Raw genomic sequence first — 20,791 nt, 5'->3', positions numbered from 1 at the left:
TTCCTTTTTTGTGATTTGTATTGTTGTTGCCACCTGTCTGGTTTATATGTATTGTCTTTTGTACACCAGCGTTTTTTTCTTGCTTGAGATTATTTATATGTTGAAATGAAACCTTTGAAATGTCAAAATAAATATATGTATAATTTTGATACTACTAGGCTGTTGTGAAGGGCTTCTTTAATCTACATATTGGACATCTTTCCAATTTTTAATATTTCTTTCCCCTGAGCCTTTTGTTTGATATAATAAACAATTATCCCTACTGTCACCAAACAGAGGTATTCAATATACCACCACATCTATGCCTCATATTATCTTATATTGCAATATTCTCAGTGGGCTCGATCCACTGTACAGCCTTTGCTAGCCCGATCGGCCAAACCGGACCTCGCCGTGGCCACCATTTTGAATAGGGAGACTGTGTTTTTTATTTACACGCGGCTATTGTCTTGTTGCCGCGTTATAAATCTAGATGATGTAGCGATATAACCACCATTGGTGGTTATATCGCTACACCATAGACCATAGACCATAGGCATAGATGTGGTGGTATATTGAATATAATGATTAACAAAGCTAAACAACACAAGAAGGAAAAGTATAAATACCATCTAGGAATTAATTACGAGCACAAATTTATTTTAAGAATAAGAACAACATCATTACAAACATTACAAAAATAAAATATCGCAAAAATAAACAACAGGATATGAACAACAGAGGAAGTTTGTAATACAAAATATAAGGAAATAAACACACTACAAGATGGCGACCGTGTAGATGACTCCAACCAACCTGCTAAGAATATAAAACCAGTTTCAGGTGGTATTAATTAACCAATCATTGATGGTATATATACCAGGGATAGGAACAAGGTTAATCAGTTCCAAAAAACTCGGAGAGGAGGAGGACGCCACGCAGTTCAGCTACCACCATCAAGTAAGTAGGAGAGAGGGGGGCTTTGCCTAGAGAGATTGCAGGCACCAATAATATACAATCCTTATTTGTTTCTCTAGAGTTGTCAGCCAATTTTAAAAAAGCTCCAACGAAGAGATTGCCAATTCCACAATGGATAAACAAAAAGAGTGAATCAAGCAGAAAGTAACTCCTTTTAACTAGTAAGGTAAGATCCTTAACACAAACAGTAGATACTGTATTAAGTCAATTGAGAATGTGACGTACTGACAACACATATTGTTCCTTAGATTAAGCTGGGCAAGGCAAGAGAGAAAGGTAGCTCCCAGAGGCGTCCTCCCAACTGTGCAAGTTAATATGAAAATAGGACAGGTAAGGACCATTAATATCAGAAATTAAACCACTGACTGATGAGGGACGAGTAAAGGAGAAGCATCACATAAATATGTTTTTCCCCAATAGGATTGAAGTTGGTCCATTTGTATCTAATCTGAGCGAAAGACCGGCAATACCGATATATAAGGTAAAAGCTAGTATTACTGGATATCTTACTAAAGACAATGCAATATAGAACCAGTAACCAAACATAAGGTACATTTCTTTCTAGAACAAAAGATAAGAAAGAAATATGAGCAGATGCAAACAGGCACACAAAGAGTGACAAAACAGATCCAAAGGAAAGAATTCACCTGGGTAAGTTGAAAAATACCTGTGGGTGGGACTGAACAGTAAAGAAATGAACCAAAAACCTGCCAGTCCCCTGTGTTAATTTAATAAACACCCCATGTGTGTCTATAATATAAGACCATGGTACATTTTTGCCTGCCAGGCATTCCTTCTAAACTATACAAAGATGCAGAAAGTCAGAGATGCATAAGAATGACAAAGTAAAACTTGGATTGCAAGATGTTAGGGTTACCAAATACTAGGGGATAAATTAATATGTTTAGTAATCTAAGTGCAATTGATGTTTTAAAAGGATGGGACCTAATGAAATGTACTGTGATATGTTTTTATAGATGTGACAAATCAGGGAACGAGTCCTGAAGAAGGTGCAAGATTAAAAGAGGCACCGAAACGCCGCGTCGACAGTTTGTTCCTATAAATCTATTGACCAATAAATATGATGTTTTAACATGCTTGTGGAAACAATGCTATAATAGCATTTTTTAACTATAAGATTTTTATAGAGTGTTGATTTTTTGCAAAAAGCAAATGTGTATTTCTTGTTGTTTCTTATAACAAAATTGTATTATTATGAATTTTAAACTTTATAAAATAAATGAATGACATTTTTAAAGAAAGTTTTTTTGTGTATATGAAGTTCTTCATGGTACTCTTGGGTCCTATATATATCTAGTTGTAAATTTGGTAACCCGTACAATACTGCAAATCACTTCCATTAATGTGAACGTCCCCTTTGGGATATGAACATCACCTACGATTCATAAAACTCTGGAGAAGGAGCTCTGTTTTTTATTGGATAGTGGAGTGTGACATTACACTGTTAAATTGAAATTTGCTGGGATCTCAAATGACTTTTTTAACAAGGGTAGGCCCCTCACATAAAGATTTCTTACGATTTACTGACAAGTGATTTTCAAGCAGTGCATGTCTCTTTGGGAGAGATCTAGTGTTTGAATTGGTCTCCTACAGGTGTATGTTTGATTTAAAAAAGTTATGGAAAATACATAACATGTCATTTTGAGAATTAGTGAGAATTTTATGTAATGTCAAATTTGTGAATTCCTGCAGTATTATGAACATTTCACATAGGGATTTTGCTAGCATGCACGTGGGAAGTATTGATACAGGCAAATCCGATCCTTTGGGAGAATTTGTTTTTCTAGCAATAGTCTTCTGTGCAGGCGGATAGTCAACATGTGGGAGACACCCTGCACAAAGTCCCATCAGAAAGAGGTACCAAGATTGAATGGGAATGGATCCCGAATATTAGATACAGACTATCATGGTTAACTAAAATCAAGGACAAAATATGTATGCATTGCAATAATGTAATGTGATACATTTGAAAATATAGCACATTTAACAAAAAACTTTACTGCAACTCAATCATATACATCTAAGCATCCCCAAACACCTAAAAAGGTAAGACCACAACTATGTTAGAGGTACAAACATAGATTTTTCAAAATATCATATTTAAAAACTTGAAAACTTAGGGGCCCAATCTGATATCAGGCGGATCCGTCCGCCAAATGTCCCTGGTTCACCGCCCACCATATTAGTACAGCGTGAGGCACTGCCGCTTTTCCTCTGGTCGGATTGTCGGCTTGGAGGAAAAGGGACTCAATATGATGGCGGTGCCTTGCATCCATATTAGGATGCATGCCTTTCCATGGTGGAGACTCCGCCATGGAAAGGCATGCAGTAATTCACCGTGGAGACCCATTGCGGAACCCCGGGGGTGGGTGGCTGCACTAGGGGGTACCCATGGTACCCCCCATTATTGCAATGCACAAGGTGGCAGGCACCGCGCGGTGCCTGTCACGTTGTGCATGGCAATACACTTCATGGGCTTTAACATTGCGGCCGGTGCAGCTTATAGAACCACCTGCCGCAATGTTAAAGTCGCGGATGCACCCGACAGTGTGGCGGGTGCATCCTAATTTGCCTAGCGGGACCGACGCAACTTCGGAGGTTGGCCCCGTACTCCTTTGCAGTGGTGGGTGGACAAAGTCCGCCCGCCATCGTAATAGGCCCAATAATGTTCAGTTATCTGTTGGTGAAAAGTCTTTGGGAAGAAGAAAAAAAACAATAATAGTGTGTGAGCTCATGAAGGTAGACATGAAGGGGATGAACAACTAAAAACAAGTTAGGAACTTTAGGAGACTATCAAAAAAATCAAATGGGGGATAATTTTCTCAAAACAATTAAAATGATCAAACAATTTACAGTGTCAAACAAAATTCAAAATACATAAATGGATTTTTAATTGAAAAGTAAGAGTTCAAAGTGTAATAAACTTTTAAAGTTGTAAAAAACGGAGTTACTGATTGAGGGAGGTGGAACCCTACTCAAGCAGCAACTACAATTCTTGTCTGGGTGAAATGCAAGCAAATCCCAGATTAACCTGTGCTCAACCCTCTCGTAGCTTTGCATGCAAACAGTCAGGCTTAACTTAGATGTAATGAGTAAAGTACACAAATTAGAAACAAAAATGAGAAAAATTGAATGAATTATTTGAGTTCAAAATGAGAAACATCCGACAAGTAAAACCAGAGATATGCAGTTTCAAAGGTTTCAGTGAACATAGTGCCTAAAAGCACAAAGTGCAAACTGTGGCTATCTGGTTGCCCGGATTTGGGCAAAGTTATAAGTTGCTGCTGACCACATTGGAGCATTGGCTGGATAGAGGCTGGATGCAGACATCAAGTTAGACCCGCTGAACAAAGTACCTTAAATCCGGGATCAGAGCATTTCGAGATACAGCTGTGTCTCTGATGTGCTGTGATGTAAGGTCCTTCGATGAGGATGCATCCTGCTGTGGCGATTCCAGAGAGTGGCAGGGCTGCAATAGACACTTATTGTCTTTCTGCTAGTGTCTGTGGCAGGGTGATAAACAGCTGCACTCAAATGGTGATTTATTTGAGTATCTGTCCTAAGTAGTGTAATTGGATTGCCTTTGTATTGCCCCAGATATCTTTACTGACACTCTGAAAGATCCAGTGGTCAGGAAATTAGTGCAGTCAGTATTTTGAGATTTGAAGCATGCAATCCTGTCAAAGATCACATGAGGTGAGAAGCGGTATCTAGCAATAGTTGCCTTCCTAGACACGCCTAAGATATCAATCTTCTGTACTAAATCCTCCCACACCATCACAAATAATAGTTTTTCTAAGGGAAGGGCAAGGCAATAGTGATATTCACCAAAACTGTGTTTTATTATTTCATAAATGCTGCAATTTGTACATGTATTTTACACTTAGATGGTGCAGCTATCTTTGGGAATTGGGCCCAATGTGTAGTCATTAATCTGATATGTTTGTAAATGGTTCTGAACATGTCTGGGGTTCATAAAGAATAATGTTCACATTTCCCAGTGCTTTCACTTGGGAAATTTAAAATAACCTTTGGTGAAAATATACCTTTTTGTCCAAGAATACTTTTGGTTACGAAATGTTATTTTTAGATCCATGATGACATTATTGTTACCGAGTTATTCATTTCAATATGTGGGCCCTCATTATAAGGGGTTTGGTATTCCAGTTTTGGTTGATATTTGGCAAACCGAAAATACAAGGGGTACTGTATTAACACAACTTTTATTACTGGATTCAAAAGTCCCTCATTTTTCCAAGGACATATCCGCTCAGTCATATATATAGGACTTTGTCCCCTGTAAACAACTACAGTTGAGTTAGAACCGATTTGAGAGCTATTTTGAATTTTATAGACCCTTACAGGTGCCCACTTGTGTTAAATTGAAAGCACAGACACTCATACTGGTGGTAACAGTAACATCAGGCACAATTTTGGAGCCCAGGAACACAAGGCAATGGAGCTCTAGGGCCCTAAAACGTTCCTGGAATGACAGTCTGACTGTCCATCAACATGAATGTTTCAGAGTGTGAACAAGTAGTTAAAGAATTGAAGACATTTGAGAGACTACGTTGGTCAAGGTAATGTTTGCAGTAAGGTATCTTGGAACATGTTGCGATTTCTGGGGGTTTTCCTTCAGGTAGCATTGATCAATAAATTGCCATGTGACTGTATTTGTATGGTATGTTGTGATATGCTATCTTATGTTCGCTATCTTTTATTATCTTGTGTAATTTTACAGATTTTATAAAATATAATTAATATTTTGTATTAGTATTTTGGAGCCAAACTTCCCAGGTAGGGGATAGCAGTGTAATAATACATGGAAGTTTGCAATCCCATAATAGAAACCTGTCTCTAATTTCCTTATTACAGATGAGTTGTGATATCTGTAGTATTCTGTGATAAGAACATTGTGTAGCTGCTCAGTTGTAATAAACTATAACAGATGAGTCACAATGTAATAATGCTTGTGGCCAGAATCAAAGGTGAAAGACAGGCCACAGAGAATCATTGCAGTTGCGGTTTTATAAAATAAAACAAAAATGGGATTTTCATTCTGAAAATGTGCTTTTCGAAAATGAAGAACAGTCAGCTGAAAGAAGATGGGGATTTTGTTATAAGGTTCTGATAAATTAACTAAGACTGTGTATCTGGGCAACATAAACTTCAGAACATCGGGACTCTGTCCACACATGTCAGCAGGAAATGTTGGCCCAGTTCCTAGCTAGCTCCCAGTGCCCCATTTGAACCCCTAAACTTACCAGGGTACCAGACGGTATATGTAACCTTGCAGGATGACCACTCTTATTTCCCAAGTAAATCATGGAAACAGATGTACCCTTTCATTGTTGCTTTTGCATGCACAAGGAAGACACAAGAAAGACACAAATCTCGCTTTTCAAACGTTTATTGAAACAACTGTATTCTTGTATAAAAGGCATGAGCTGCAATTATTAGGCAAATGGAACAAAGCATTGTAACCAGCATTATGAAGATGGTGAAAAGGACAAACCATTCAACCATGGCAATGTTACTATGTGATTATACTACCCATACTATCGAGAACATAGTGGGAGTGCCATTTGGATAGCCTAACCCCCATACCTGAGTATGATGTCTCAGGAAGCCGGTCTATGTAGAGAAGACTATTGTCTTATGCAGGTAAGAGGTCACATCAGGAGGTGTGCATCTCAAACACAGGGCACCACGTTCCAGAATAATCCCAGCAGGAGTGTTCCTCTGCCTCATTTAGCACATAGGCTGTTTATATAATAAAAGTACAGTTCCAATCGCACTGTATAGAAGATGCAGAGCTAAGGCAATAGTTTGTCTGGAGCCTTAGAGGTGTCTCCAACCAAACAACCAAATACAAGGGCATCACGTTCTATTTTCCTAGCCTTAAACAGAGTGTATGAACAAAATGATAATAATACTTACTAAGAAATTAATTGCATACAGAATAACTTCCACGTGTAAGTATAAAACACGTAAAAAGTCACTATTTTATAAAGATGTCAAGCTAAAATGTGAAACTAAATTGGAAACTCAGAGCAGGCCCTGATGTACCTCACAACAACTGATGGTAACAGGTTTACTTTTTGTACATAGTTCATTATAGAAAAGAAAGAATTTCTCTGCATGTTACTTCTCCTTCTGAGTTACAGCTGTTTTTTAATCTGATTTACATTAAACGGATTCTAACATGTTTTGAAACAAATTACTAACTGCTTTTTGGTGTGTTTAATTTTGCACTACAGATTTCGCTTTTCCTCTTCATGACTGGAACCATTCTATCTCTTTCATATGAAGGGGCAAGCCCCAATGACTGATTAGGTCTATGGGCGGGTAATGGTGTGACCATGTATTATAAGGAATAAAATAGCCCCACCTGTGCATTATAAGGCTATTACAAGTCACCTAACAGGTCCAAGGGGTTACCTATTGCCCATTTATAAAGCATTACTGTACTGATGTTAGCGAGCGAAGAGACAAGTTTCAGCTTCTTATGGAAAAAGATAAGATGCCTGGCCAAGATGGATTTAATCTGCCTTAAACATAACTTGCCTCTCATTGACAGACCAGAGGGAATGGATCAGTACACAATCATAAATTGTACTCTATGAAGAGGGGACTTGACCTGAGGTGTGGTAAGGAAAAATCGCTGCAATGTCCCAGTGATCACTTTTGCTCTTGCATGTTGTAACTACTGGTTCTTTTTTTAGGTCTCGCCTGTCGATGCGCATGCGCATCGAGCAAGGCGAGAGTATTGCGAGTTATCCACTCTTTATCCACACTGCAAGGAATCGTGGCGATTCCTTGCAGTGCCCGTGACTTTTAAGGTCAATGCGCATTCGCATTAAGCTTATGCGCATGCGCATTGACCTTAAAAGCGCGTGCGCGTGCACGTCCGTCTATGTTTACCCGCTCCGCCCCCTCCCGCCGTGTCGCATTTCTCCTCCCCCTCCCCTCTCTTCCTTCCGTCTTCCTGCCGTGTCGCACCTCTCCCCTCTCCGCCCCCTCCCCTGCCCGCCGTGTTACGTGCTCGCCCAGTTCCACCCCCTTCACCCGCTCCCTCTTGCAATCCATCTCTGCCTACATGTTTCTCTCGTTTGCATTTCATTCCCCTCATCTCCTTCCAACTCTACCCCTTGCTTACCGTCGACTGCTCTCCACAGGCCACAGTGTACCGACGAACGCATTTCCCAATAGAGGCAGTCTGAGTAAAACACACTGATAAATCAAGCCCTTAATATGTCACTCTTTATGCCCCAGCCCCTGTTACTCTGCAGTCTCGCTCTGTTCTTCTTTATCTTGGACATGATCTACCCCCCTCCCGCCGTGTCGCATTTCTCCTCCCCCTCCCCTCTCTTCCTTCCGTCTTCCTGCCGTGTCGCACCTCTCCCCTCTCCGCCCCCTCCCCTGCCCGCCGTGTTACGTGCTCGCCCAGTTCCACCCCCTTCACCCGCTCCCTCTTGCAATCCATCTCTGCCTACATGTTTCTCTCGTTTGCATTTCATTCCCCTCATCTCCTTCCAACTCTACCCCTTGCTTACCGTCGACTGCTCTCCACAGGCCACAGTGTACCGACGAACGCATTTCCCAATAGAGGCAGTCTGAGTAAAACACACTGATAAATCAAGCCCTTAATATGTCACTCTTTATGCCCCAGCCCCTGTTACTCTGCAGTCTCGCTCTGTTCTTCTTTATCTTGGACATGATCTACCAGCTTTTCTTTCCTTCATTGTATCTCTCAGTTTACCTCCCTTCCTCCTCCTCTCTCTCTCAGTGTCGCTCTTTGCCTCTCTCTCCCGCTCCATGTCTCTTTCACCACCCCGCGCTTTTTGCAGCCTTGCACTGCCCGCCTTTGCCTCTCTGCCATCACCCGGCTCCCCTTCCTCCACTCGCTCTCTTCCCAAGCAGCTGGTTGTAAATCTGAGGCCTCTCTGGGACTGCGCTCGGCACTCCCGCGCCTTTTCACTCGATTGCTCGTTGTTTACTCCGTGATTATTGTCGATGGAATTAACCTTCATTAACCTTTTATTTCCCTCTCCCAATAAGCTGGAGTTTACAGTATTTCTGTTCCGTTCAGTTAGCCTGAAAGGCATCAGGGCTGCGCGCATGCAGTCTTAGGATGGGTTGACCACCCCTCCCCGCATACTAGCCAATGCCACAGCAAGCCCCCTCCCCCCCAGTTCAAGGGACGCTCGAGAGACCCTCAAGAAAGCTGTCCAACCATCCATCGGCGCTATCCCCAGATGCAATATGCAATGGCTTCTTTCTTCCTAGAGGGCAGCCTGGCCGGAGGTTTTTCAGGCAGCAGGCTCAAACTAAGAAGCCTAACGCAAACTGGCGCCTCTCCACCCTACAGAATTGGTCGAGGGACTCCCAAGCCTCCCGTATCTTTAAGATTTATGAGACCGTCCTTGGCTGAATAGGGGTCCCCTGAATGGAGCAAAAATTAAACCAAAACCACCAGCTGGGGCTGTAAAATCACACAACAGCCAGTCATCGGCAAGCAGTCCGGAGCTTCCGTCTTCCCGGTGAGTCTGCCCATACTTTGCATGGCAGTGCATCACAATAGATTACAGTGGGCTCACATGAACACACCACACAGGCCGAGCAAGCAATATATTTCATATGTTGTACTCTGGGTAAATGTGAATTACTTTTATGTTTGGGTTGCTTTGCACTTGAGAGTGTTAGTTATGAAACTTCGGTCAATATTGTATCGTTAAGTCCAGATCAGTCTGCTACACAGTCTTTTCACACAGTTGTTTTTTGCAGTCAAGCTGGATCGATCTGCACAGATTTGCCTCAACCCTCAACCCCTCACCCTCAACCCCTCACCCTCAACCCCTCACCCTCAACACCTCACCCTCAACCCCTCACTCACCCTCACTCACCCTCACTCACCCTCACTCACCCACCCTCACTCACCCTCACTCACCCTCAACCCCTCACTCACCCTCACTCATCCTCACTCACCCTCAACACCTCACCCTCACCCACCCTCAACCCCTCACGCTAACTCACATTCACCCTCACTCACCCTCACCCTCACTCACCCTCACTCTCACTCACCCTCAACCCCTCACTCACCCTCAACCCCTCACTCACCCTCAACCCCTCACTCACCCTCACTCACCCTCACTCACCCTCACCCTCACTCACCCTCAACCCCTCACCCTCACACAGTGCAATAGGTCTCGGAGGATTTTTAGTTAGAGCTTTTAGAATTGTTTATGGCTTTTTTTATTTGTAATTCTTTAGCATTGGCTACAGGAAACAAAAATGCTAAAGATTTACAACAAAAAACCCATAAACAATTCTAAAAGCACTAACTCTAATGCTGCGAGACCTATTGCATTTCCAATGCTTGTCTTAGAATGTCTATAAGTCTCATACAAATACATTTGCATAGATGCGGGGCAAGATGGCGGTCTGTCCTTAGACCGGGTTAGCAGCACAGTGTGGGAGCTCCGCTCCGCTCCGCATAACTCCGCTTTTGGAGACCGACACACGGAAGGAAACTACTGCTGGTTAATGGATCGTGTTTAACCACGCTCAGCGCTCGGCACACGGAAAAGGAATCTAGACTTTTTACTACTTTCCGCTACCCATGCTCACCTTTGATGTATACGGAGATTTCGAGCGGCGTATATCTCCTGTTGAGCCGGAAGCTTCACCCGGCTTCCTCGCAGCGCCGCGTTCGCTCCTTCTGGCTCTCCCTCTCACAGCTCTCACAGCTGCCGTCTGCTCCTCGAGCGCGGATCTGCAGGGCAGGGCTCTCGCTCTCGCTCAGGGAGCAAGCTTGTCAACAGCGCGGCAACAAAGTATCAGCCCGGGCTGTGAACTTCTATTAAGCCCCGTAACAAGTTTTGCTACACGCAGTGAAGGTGAAAGTGAAAGTGAGCAAGGAAAACTTGTTGGGCTTTCTCCGGTGCATTGTTTTAAACCACAGACGGCAAAGCAAAATTATTTACCCTCAGTTAAAACAATGCCAGCTAAAACTTCAGCGTCAGCTGCAGCAACCAGAGCAAGGGTAGCTAAAGCTGCTAGAATTCTGCGCAAAGAAGCTGAACGACAACATGAACAGCATGAACAGCTAGAAGAACCCGATAGAAGATCACGCTCATTATCTAATGTGGAAAAAACTAAGACTAAGGCTAGAAGCCAACAGGCATTATTAGACTCCACAGCAAGACAGGAACTCCATGCTGCCCGCAGGAAATTAAATTCAACAGGGGATACAGTTCTCGACCTATTCTTAAAAAAAGGACTCCTCAGCGGATCCAGCAAACCTGCGTCAATGAATGAGACCCTCCCTCTACCCCCTGCTCTCAATGTAGATGCTGAATCGGGACAACCAACTACGGAGACATGTAACACACCGGAACCGCAGCCCCCTGCTGTAAGCTACGAAACTGTAAGTAACATTAACATCAATGAACAGACCCCTGCGCCAAGTGTTTCTGAGGCCCCGGTTGGTACAAATCATGACTCAGCGCTCACACGACAAAGCATGTCTTTTTCTGGAATAGGGGGGAATATTTTAGGGAGTCAGCTAGACTCAACTTCACTGTGTGACACAGCTCAAACTAGCCAAGCGACCCCTAGTGAACCTCTAACAGAGCATTTAAATATAGATATTCCCCCGATACCTCAACCAGTTGTCTCTGGGGGTTTAGAATTGGTAGAGGAAAGTCATGTATTGACCCAAACAATGACTAAAAAGACAGCAGGGAATGATATATAGAAGAGTCAGGCTTCTGAAGAGAAGGAAAAGGAGTCCTGTGAATTTTATTCATTCTCTGATGAAAATGGTCCAAATACATTGGCGGAATGGTCAGACGACACTGACTCTTATGAGGGTCTAGAGGATTCTGAACTTCAGATTAGCTCATATGATGAGAGCTCAGAAGAGCAGGATACCAATGTTAATACGGTTAGAGCCAAATCAAAAACTCTCACCAGAATACAGGGGAAAAACACCAAGGATGTACAGACAGCTCCTGACTTTTCTCAGCAAACAGCTACAGCATCTAATCCCCCAGTAAATCCAGAGATTTCACAGCCAGCTCTAGAGATTATTTTACAAGCCATAGCGGCTCATAGAGAAGAGGCTGCACAAGACAGTAAAAAATCGAGAGCTGCACTTCGGAAAATGCAAGGAGTGGTCCGAAAATTATCTAAATCCTGTAATCTAATAGGTGAAAGAGTTACCGAGATGGAAGCCAGGGTTATGTCTAATGAGAAAGAAACTATGTTGAACGCTGAACGTGTCAAGCTTCAAGATGCTGAATTAGGTGATATAAAATGGAAACTTGAGGAATTCGAAAACCGGCAACGCCGGAATAATCTCCGCATTCTAGGTGTCCCAGAGAAACTTGAAGCGGGGGATACTAGAGCATTTGTGGTTAAATTACTAGAAGACTCTATCCCTGCATTGAAAGACTGGAATTTGAATGTAGAGGTTCAACGAGCTCATCGGATGCCTTTTAATATTCCGACAAAACCCAGCATATACCCTAGAGCCATATTGGTTTATTTTGGTAACTTCCTAGTGAGACAGATTGTAGCTGAAAAGGCTAGGCCTGATCACAAGGTTCAATATAATGATTTTGCATATTTCACAAGACCGGACTTCTGTCATGTAACGGTGGAAAGACGCTGGCAACTAAGATCTCTGATTAAACCATTTCAGGAGAAAGGCGCACAAGCATACCTTAATAATCCTGCAAAGCTAAAAATTGTATATGGTGGTCTTACCAAGTTTTTTGTGTCAGAGATCAAAGCAAAAGCGTACTCAGATCAGATGTCATAATTTGTTTATTGGACTGTGAATGAAACGGGAAAACCCCTTTTGTTTAATGAATTACTGCATTAATAGTTTCATGCTCCCATCTACCTTTAAGCGACACGCATTATGTGTATCATTATTAATATGGGAGTATTCTAAGCTATATCTCAAGTTCTACATATTGTATTGTATTGTATTGATATAGACTAAACGGTTTTCTCCTTTCTTTTCCTGACATTTCCCTTTTCAACTTTTCTTTTTTTTTTTTTCTCTTTTCTCTTTGAGTTTTTTCTCCTCTTTATCTCTTTTCTATTTTTCAATTTTTTCTTTTCCTTCCTATATAAAGTTTGTTTCGAAGCGGTTGCTCATACACGATGCTGCTATCACATCACTCAGACTCTGGTTGAGTCTGGTTGCCCGCTGAATTGGGGGGGGCTTAAGAGGGAGGGGGGGTGGGCGGTTAAGGGTGGGTAAAAGCAAGGGTGGGTCACTTTGGGGGGTGAAAACATATAATAAAAAAATGAATCAGTTATTTTTGCAGAGGATATTTGTAAAAAGAGTTTAAATAGTATATTAGTTGAGTTGGAAATGTATTTGCTTGAGGCACTGAGACAATTTTAATAATGGGTAGGTTAAAAGTTCAGACTTGGAATGTCGGAGGTTTATTAACTGGAGATAAGTTAAGACGAATGACCGAATTGCTTAAACTGGCTCCAGTAGATATACTTTGTCTGCAAGAAACGCATCTGCCTTGGGATAAAAAATCATGGCTAAATATTAATGGGTATAATTTATTGGCGGTCTCCACACAGACTTCAAATATTAGGGGGGTGGCAATTCTTGGAAAAAAAAATTTGGGGCTAAGTGTACGAAATCTATCAGACCCCCATGGCAGATGGGCTATTGCTAAACTGGCTTGCGGTATAAACATCTGTACAGTTTATGGCTCAAATTTAGATGATCCCACAATTTTTGAAGAACTTGAAATTGAGCTGCCTATGTGGCAGGGCCCATTAATTCTCTGTGGAGATTTTAACATTTCATTAATACCACCACTGTCTAGTATCCCCCCCAAAACAAAATACCAAGGACGCAAATCTAAAGTTTATAAAACTCTCAATAGACTTATCAACAATCTGGGGCTAACAGACTTGTGGATACATAACAATTCAAAAGATCAAGGGTCTACCTATTTCTCTCATCCTCATCAAAAACAGGTCCGTATTGATTATATTATTGTTACCACTGATCTTATCCCACTATCAATTATAAAAAAAATGCCAAGAACAATTTCAGATCATAATGCCTTAATCTGTGTAATTACATTTAATCCTTTTACTACTCAATCTAGGTCCTGGTCATTTGACCGGAAGTTATTAACCAACTCTGAATTCATCTTGCATATTAAAAATTGGACCGAGGAATTTTTCAACATTAATCGGTTTAGTACCTCCAGAAATATAGTTTGGGATTCCTATAAATCTGCTTTAAGAGGTGAGATCTCTAGCTTCCAACATGCAGCATGCCTTAAAGCTAGAAAACTATACGAAACAAAACTAAATGATTTAACCAAAGCTGAAATAGAACATACGCGCCTAATAGAAGAGAATAAAGAATCTCATAATCAATGGCTCCAGGTGGCGATCCTGAAAACTGAACTTAACTCTGTATTGAGTCAAAAGGCCGCCCAAACTTACAGAGCTTATAGGAAGAAGGTTTACGAAACTGGTGAAAAAATTGGTAAATAACTGGCCTTGCGCACACGTCAAAAAAACGTGCATAATAATATTACTTCTATTGTAGAAGGTGGACATACTTATGTTCAGTCTACAGATATTATTGCCCAGTTTCAACAGTACTATCAAAAATTATATTCTGAAGAAGGGACTAATTCCGAACAAGATATAGATATGTTTTTGGCGGGCTTCCTCAACAACACGGCAACTACTAACCTACTGGATGATGAGACAAGAGAAATACTTGAAGTTGAGATTACTATTGATGAAGTTAGAGAAGCTTTATTACTTTTATCCTCGGGTAAAGCTGCGGGGCCTGATAAATTGCCAATTGAGATCTATAAGATTCTTAGCCCCCTACTAAGCCCTTTATTACTAGATTTATTTTTGGGTGTACAGTACAATGGCATTCCCCCACCTTCTTGGGATGAGGCTAGTATTATAGTATTCCCAAGAAGGGAAAATTGCCCGAACAGCTAACATCGTACCGTCCCATTTCATTGATAAATTCGGACTCCAAATTATATGCCAAAGTGATGGCTCTCAGACTCAGCAGGGTCATTGGGCATCTGGTCTCTCCGTGGCAGCATGGTTTCGTTCCAGGTAAGGGGACAACGGATCATATTCGCCGCACCATCGCTCTGTTTGATGCCATGTCGGTCACGGGGGATCAGATGTCTATGATCCTGCTTGACGCTGAGAAAGCCTTCGACCGTGTCTCATGGAATTTTCTGTGGGCTGCCATGACACGTCTTAATTTCGGCCCCAAATTTCTTAAATCTATAAAATCTATGTACCACCAAACCAAAGCAAAAGTCTTAATTTCAGGATTGGAATCAGACTTTATTAATATAACAAGAGGCACAAGGCAAGGATGTCCCTGTTCTCCTTTACTTTTCGCCCTTTATATTAATCCTCTTATTTTAAAACTATTAGAAAGTAACAATATTAAGATAGTATATAATCACCATGAGACCAAAGTTTTAGCATATGCTGATGACATCGCAGTACTAACATCCCACCCGATCGAAGCTATACGCGAAATTTAATTACTCGCATTACAACACGGTAAATATTCGGGTTATTCTTTGAATAGGGGAAAGACCATTGTGCTGTGCACAGACAATACTATCTGCTCAGATTCGAGAAGAGCAAATAACGCGACATATCTGGGAGTGATATTATCTGCTGACATAAAGATATTAGTCAAAAATAATTTTGATCCATTAATAGATAAAATTAAGACAGACTTGGATAGGGTAAATGGTTTGCATCTTTCCATCATAGGCAGAGTGAACTATTTAAAGATGAATATATTACCGAAATGTTTGTATCTCTTTCGCTCCATTCCTTTATTTATAGATCCTAACATAATTAATTTAATTAATAAGCTTACTTCCAAATTTGTCTGGCAAAATGGGAAGATCAGACGATCTTTACTCTATCTATCCACTTCGCTTAACAGAGGTGGGCTTACTGCTCCAAATTTAATTCTATACTACTGGGCAGCCTTTTTAAAACATCTAAAACCCATGATTCTAGGAATACCCTTAGCCTCTGACACTTCTAACATCAATATACCAACAATCTATGAATTAATGCTAGGGCAAGAAGCGAAAGGCTTGTTATTAAGAAAAACTGAAAAAGCTTATTATAATCGAACTAAGAGTGAAATTATTAAAAGTGCCTGGCTGATCTGGAATAAGATACTTAAACATACACAGATTGGCAAATTCAACCGATATACGCCCATTTTCCATTCTACCATTACATCTGACCTTGACTTTGAACATACAGCTAAGAAATGGTATAGTCTAGGCATAAAAACAATTAACGAAGTGTGGATAAATGGGCCACAAACTACATTTCAAGATGTTAAACTAAGATTTGGTCTCCCAGAAAGTGATTTTCTTAAATTTGCACAATTACAGGCAAAACTAAAAGCTAAAAAAGATGTTATTAATCTTCAGAAGAACGATCTAATAGAAGCAAGTCATCTTGCAAAAACTAAGATTGGAACATTATACAATATTTTATTAACTAATGTCAACGATGATCTCGAGAAAACAGAAATTAAAAGGATGGTAAAATTAAATAATCCCGACGTTGATATAGATAAATCATTGGAAATGAGCAGCAAATTATTTATGGCTAGTAATTTAAAGGCACAACTATACAAAACTATTTATGATTTATATTTTACCCCTGCTAAACTTTTTGCATGGGGGAAAGGGGAAAATGATCATTGCCCACGCTGTTCACAAGGCCCAGCGACTTTAATTCACCTCTTCAGTAGCTGCCCCGAGCTACGTATATTAAAAAACATGATTGCTACATTTTGGGAGAAAGTCTTCCATCGCAAACTTCCAGAGTCCGATACCTTATTTGTGTTGGGATATGATAGCTCGCTAAAGCTAAATAAATCTGAACAAAGACTGTTATTTATAGGTACAGCTGTATTGAGACTAATCTTGTCCGCGCGCTGGAAGGATACTCTTCCTCCTACCTTTCAAATGTGGCTAGCTCGACTTCTCGCAGTTTATTCTTTTGAATCTGCAATATATGCAACTAGAGGAATTAAATCAAAATTACGTGGTAAAGAATTGTGGTACCCTATATCACTATGGAAAGAAGAGCTTTGTCCCAGTGGAATTGGTTAATGGAAATTTTTCTGGCCTCATATGTTATTTCTGAAATGTTTTTTTCTTTTTTTTTTTTTTCTTTCCTTCTGAATTTAAATGTAAACAATCGATGTATCACATTAAGTTTGTAATTTGTATTACCCTCTGCTGAATGCTGGTTCAATAAAAAATAAAAAAATACATTTGCATAAATGACAACGAGAAGTACAAAGAGAAGCATTGTCTGAACTCTTTGTGGTTGATTAAGACAGATGTTTTTTAATAGTTTAGGAAAACACTTTTACACTTAGGGCCATCTCTGGCAATTGATAATGGCACATAAGTAGGGAGTGTTTTTAGAACGTTAATTGGAGTTGGAAGTGATATGAAGGAAACTATTATGAGTACTGAATATCTACTGAAGTTTGACGTCTTTTGACTTTAGTTGCCTGAGCTTCCTAGGACAATAAGGCAACATAGGAAAAAAGAGTCTGAATTCAATGCAGATATAATCCCTAGATTGAGAATGATGTGGGTGTTTTTTGAGTAGTTCATGAAGTAGAATCTGAAAGAGTCAACCTATGAACCCATTGTTTGCAAATATATGTAAAAAGTAGGGGTAATGGGGTAAGAGCAGAAACATATGATAATGCATGAACTCTTTTTGGGCTTCGAAGGGAATGGAGAACGAGTGATGCTTTGAATCATAATAGCCTAAAATGCTTTTATCATATAAAAACTGCTCTATTCATATTCGTCCTTTCAAGTCGTGGATGCATGGTTAATGATGCTGAATGCTATGAACATTTGCAATAAGACAAAGGCTCCGATGTTATGTTATGATATTGTAATTTATTACATGCTCGAATCACCTCCAAAGGCGTATATTGGCACTGCTTCTGTCTACCAGTTTTAGTGGGAGTGGGTTTGCTTATTTTTTATTTGATATATTTTTTTATTTTATAAAGTTTTATATAGCGCGAACCAGATCCCGAGGGATATCAGAGCGCTTTACAAAAAGATGAAAGGGGGAGTACTACTCCAGTAAAGAATGCCAAACAGTTGTAGTCACAAAAATCACATACAAATGATACACTGCGAGAAGAGAGGGAGAATACAGAGCCAGTAGCGATATCATATAAGAATACCAAACAGTTACAGTCACAATAATCAGAGACAGGTGCTTTTTGCCTTTTGAGAGAGGTCAACATGAAAGGCCCACTAACAGTATATTGTGTTTTAAATATTCTGCTACCAAAATATTGACTACCAAATTATTGTGAACATATAGAAATGTATATGTGCTGAGACCTCGGTGGCTGATCTGGTCGGGCACCAAATCTGGGTTGTTGCTAGTAATCCTGGCTACAGGCAAACATGAATACCGGTGCCTGATTGGAACTTGTGCTCAGCAGGTATAACATAATAAATATATATGTATGTAAAGATCTTAACTTCATTTATTTATATATATATATACTTTGAAGACATCTACATATATTCATGTTACATAGATGTGCAGTTAAGAATAGAAACCTGTATTTAGTCACCTTCATGATATTTTGTTTGTCAAACTTTTGGCTGTAATATTGTTGTAGCAAAGTATTTGTGTGCTCACTATTATGATATGCTATATGTTGCTTGGTTTTAGCCTCATGCCTTTTCTGGAGCTCCAACTGGATGTAGGTGGCATACTGTGCAAAAGAAAAAACAATCATGATTATGCTGTTCCTTCATAACATTTATTAAATCCATATGTGAAATTAAAAGGAAGGGAGAATACACAAGCAAAATCCAATGTTGTGCTTCTCCGTCACAGTTGCAGTCTAATATAACGTGTTTGCTTTCTGCCATTATTGACCATTGACATTTGACTTCATATGTGTACGAGCCCTGATGAAGTTACATTTAGGCTTATATTGATTTTATGATGAGACAACCTACAAAGTATTTTTCTACAAAAAAAGATTGGTTTGGCTTATTCTTGAACCCTAAGAATTGTATTGAAGCAACCTTCTCTCCTTACATCTCTGAGGTTAGGAAAATTACTTCTATACTTACCTAAATATACCTACCTTCACAATATTTCGTTAGTCAATATTCAATTATGTTTTAGTAGCAGAATTATTTCAAACTTGACACGCTGGTAGTATGTCTAGGAACACAACCCAACAGAACAATTCAAGCTGGTAACCAAACTGTTGAAATCTGTGAAGTGCTCCTCCATGGACTGGTCTTTGCAGCACACCGGCGATCTACGCACAGCCCTACCACATCAGGGCATTGACTGGTTGCTTGCAAAAAGAGCATGTAATATCTCAGCGCATTATAGAGTTGAGGCAAGTGCTTTGCAATATCTCCTAGACAGAGTGAGTCTATGGTAATAGCATAGGGGGAAGTTTCCATTCCAGTTAAAGTGGAGACTGAACCAAGCAGAACACAAATAATTGTAAAGGCAGTAGCTTTGGGGTGGTAGGTCACCAGAGTGTCCTCGTTCGGTCCATGGAGGAATGAAGGACTATCAGGTGAATGCTGGGGTTAATGGGACTCATGTCACATGACCTGTCTCTAGGATAGTAATGGAATCAATGCCCTAAAGTAAACACATGGAATTCAACCTCAATTGTGCCAATAGTGTGACCGATGTTGGGCTCAGTCATGAAGCGAATTTAGGAAAGCTGTACATCATGTGTACATTGGGGGTGATTAGTCACTATGGAACAAAGGGTGCGTCCTCCAAAGTGAGATGAGGGATCACGAACCCAACCTCCCAAGATTTGTGGGCTTCTGATTAATTGGCACTAGGCAACAGGGCAGAGTTAGGGCACATGGTGTCAGAATCCATGCCTGTAATGATGTAAAGAATGGGCATTAGGAGTGCGCCTGCACCCAGTGTACACAGTCGGTCCACTGTCTTCGTGCTCAGAATAAGGTAATCCTGAGACTGTTATTGTGGGTTCACAGACAATGACCATATGGGTCCTGTTGCATTATGTGGTATTGAAGGAAACTGCAGCACCCTTGCCCTTCTGAAACAACATGCAGAGTGGCACAGTATCATATTGTGATAATAGTGGAAGAAGGAAGACTGAGCTCCTCCTTGCCCGGAAGCTGCAGCACCCTTGTTTTTCTTAACCCCTTCCCTGCTGGCCCGATTCCGCCCCCGTGCGGTAAACAAACGAACAGGGGTGGGCCATGACGAACCCCAGCCGTCATCAGCACACGAGCACCGTAGTGCATTACGGCTGGGGTTCGTCACCAGCATGGAAGGGGCTATACAACACGCAGATTGGCACAGCATTATATGGTAATTATAGTGGAAGATGAAAGACTGTGAGCACCTCATCATTCGACCCTGCAATTTGCAACAGTATAGGTCTCTTCTATGAACCCTAAAATATGATGTCTTTGAAGTCATCAAACTCCCCACATTTCTGTGTATTTATAATTGTTATGTTATGTCACGTTATTCCATGCTATATCTATGTATTTTGCAGAGTTTAAACATCACTGCAGTTCCATTTTTTCTCATTGGAGACATGAACATTCCTAAATCCGAATTAAGAACGTTTTTTGCTCAAATTTGAATGTTTATTCCTGGATGCTCGAACTGAATTTCTGCTTGCGCCAACGGTACATCTGGCTCACTCTTA

The sequence above is a fragment of the Lissotriton vulgaris genome, chromosome 3_1, assembly GCF_964263255.1.
Source record: "Lissotriton vulgaris chromosome 3_1, aLisVul1.2, whole genome shotgun sequence".
Classification (NCBI taxonomy): Eukaryota; Metazoa; Chordata; class Amphibia; order Caudata; family Salamandridae; genus Lissotriton; species Lissotriton vulgaris.
The sequence above is the reverse complement of the archived record's forward strand: the minus strand, read 5'-3'. Positions refer to the sequence as shown.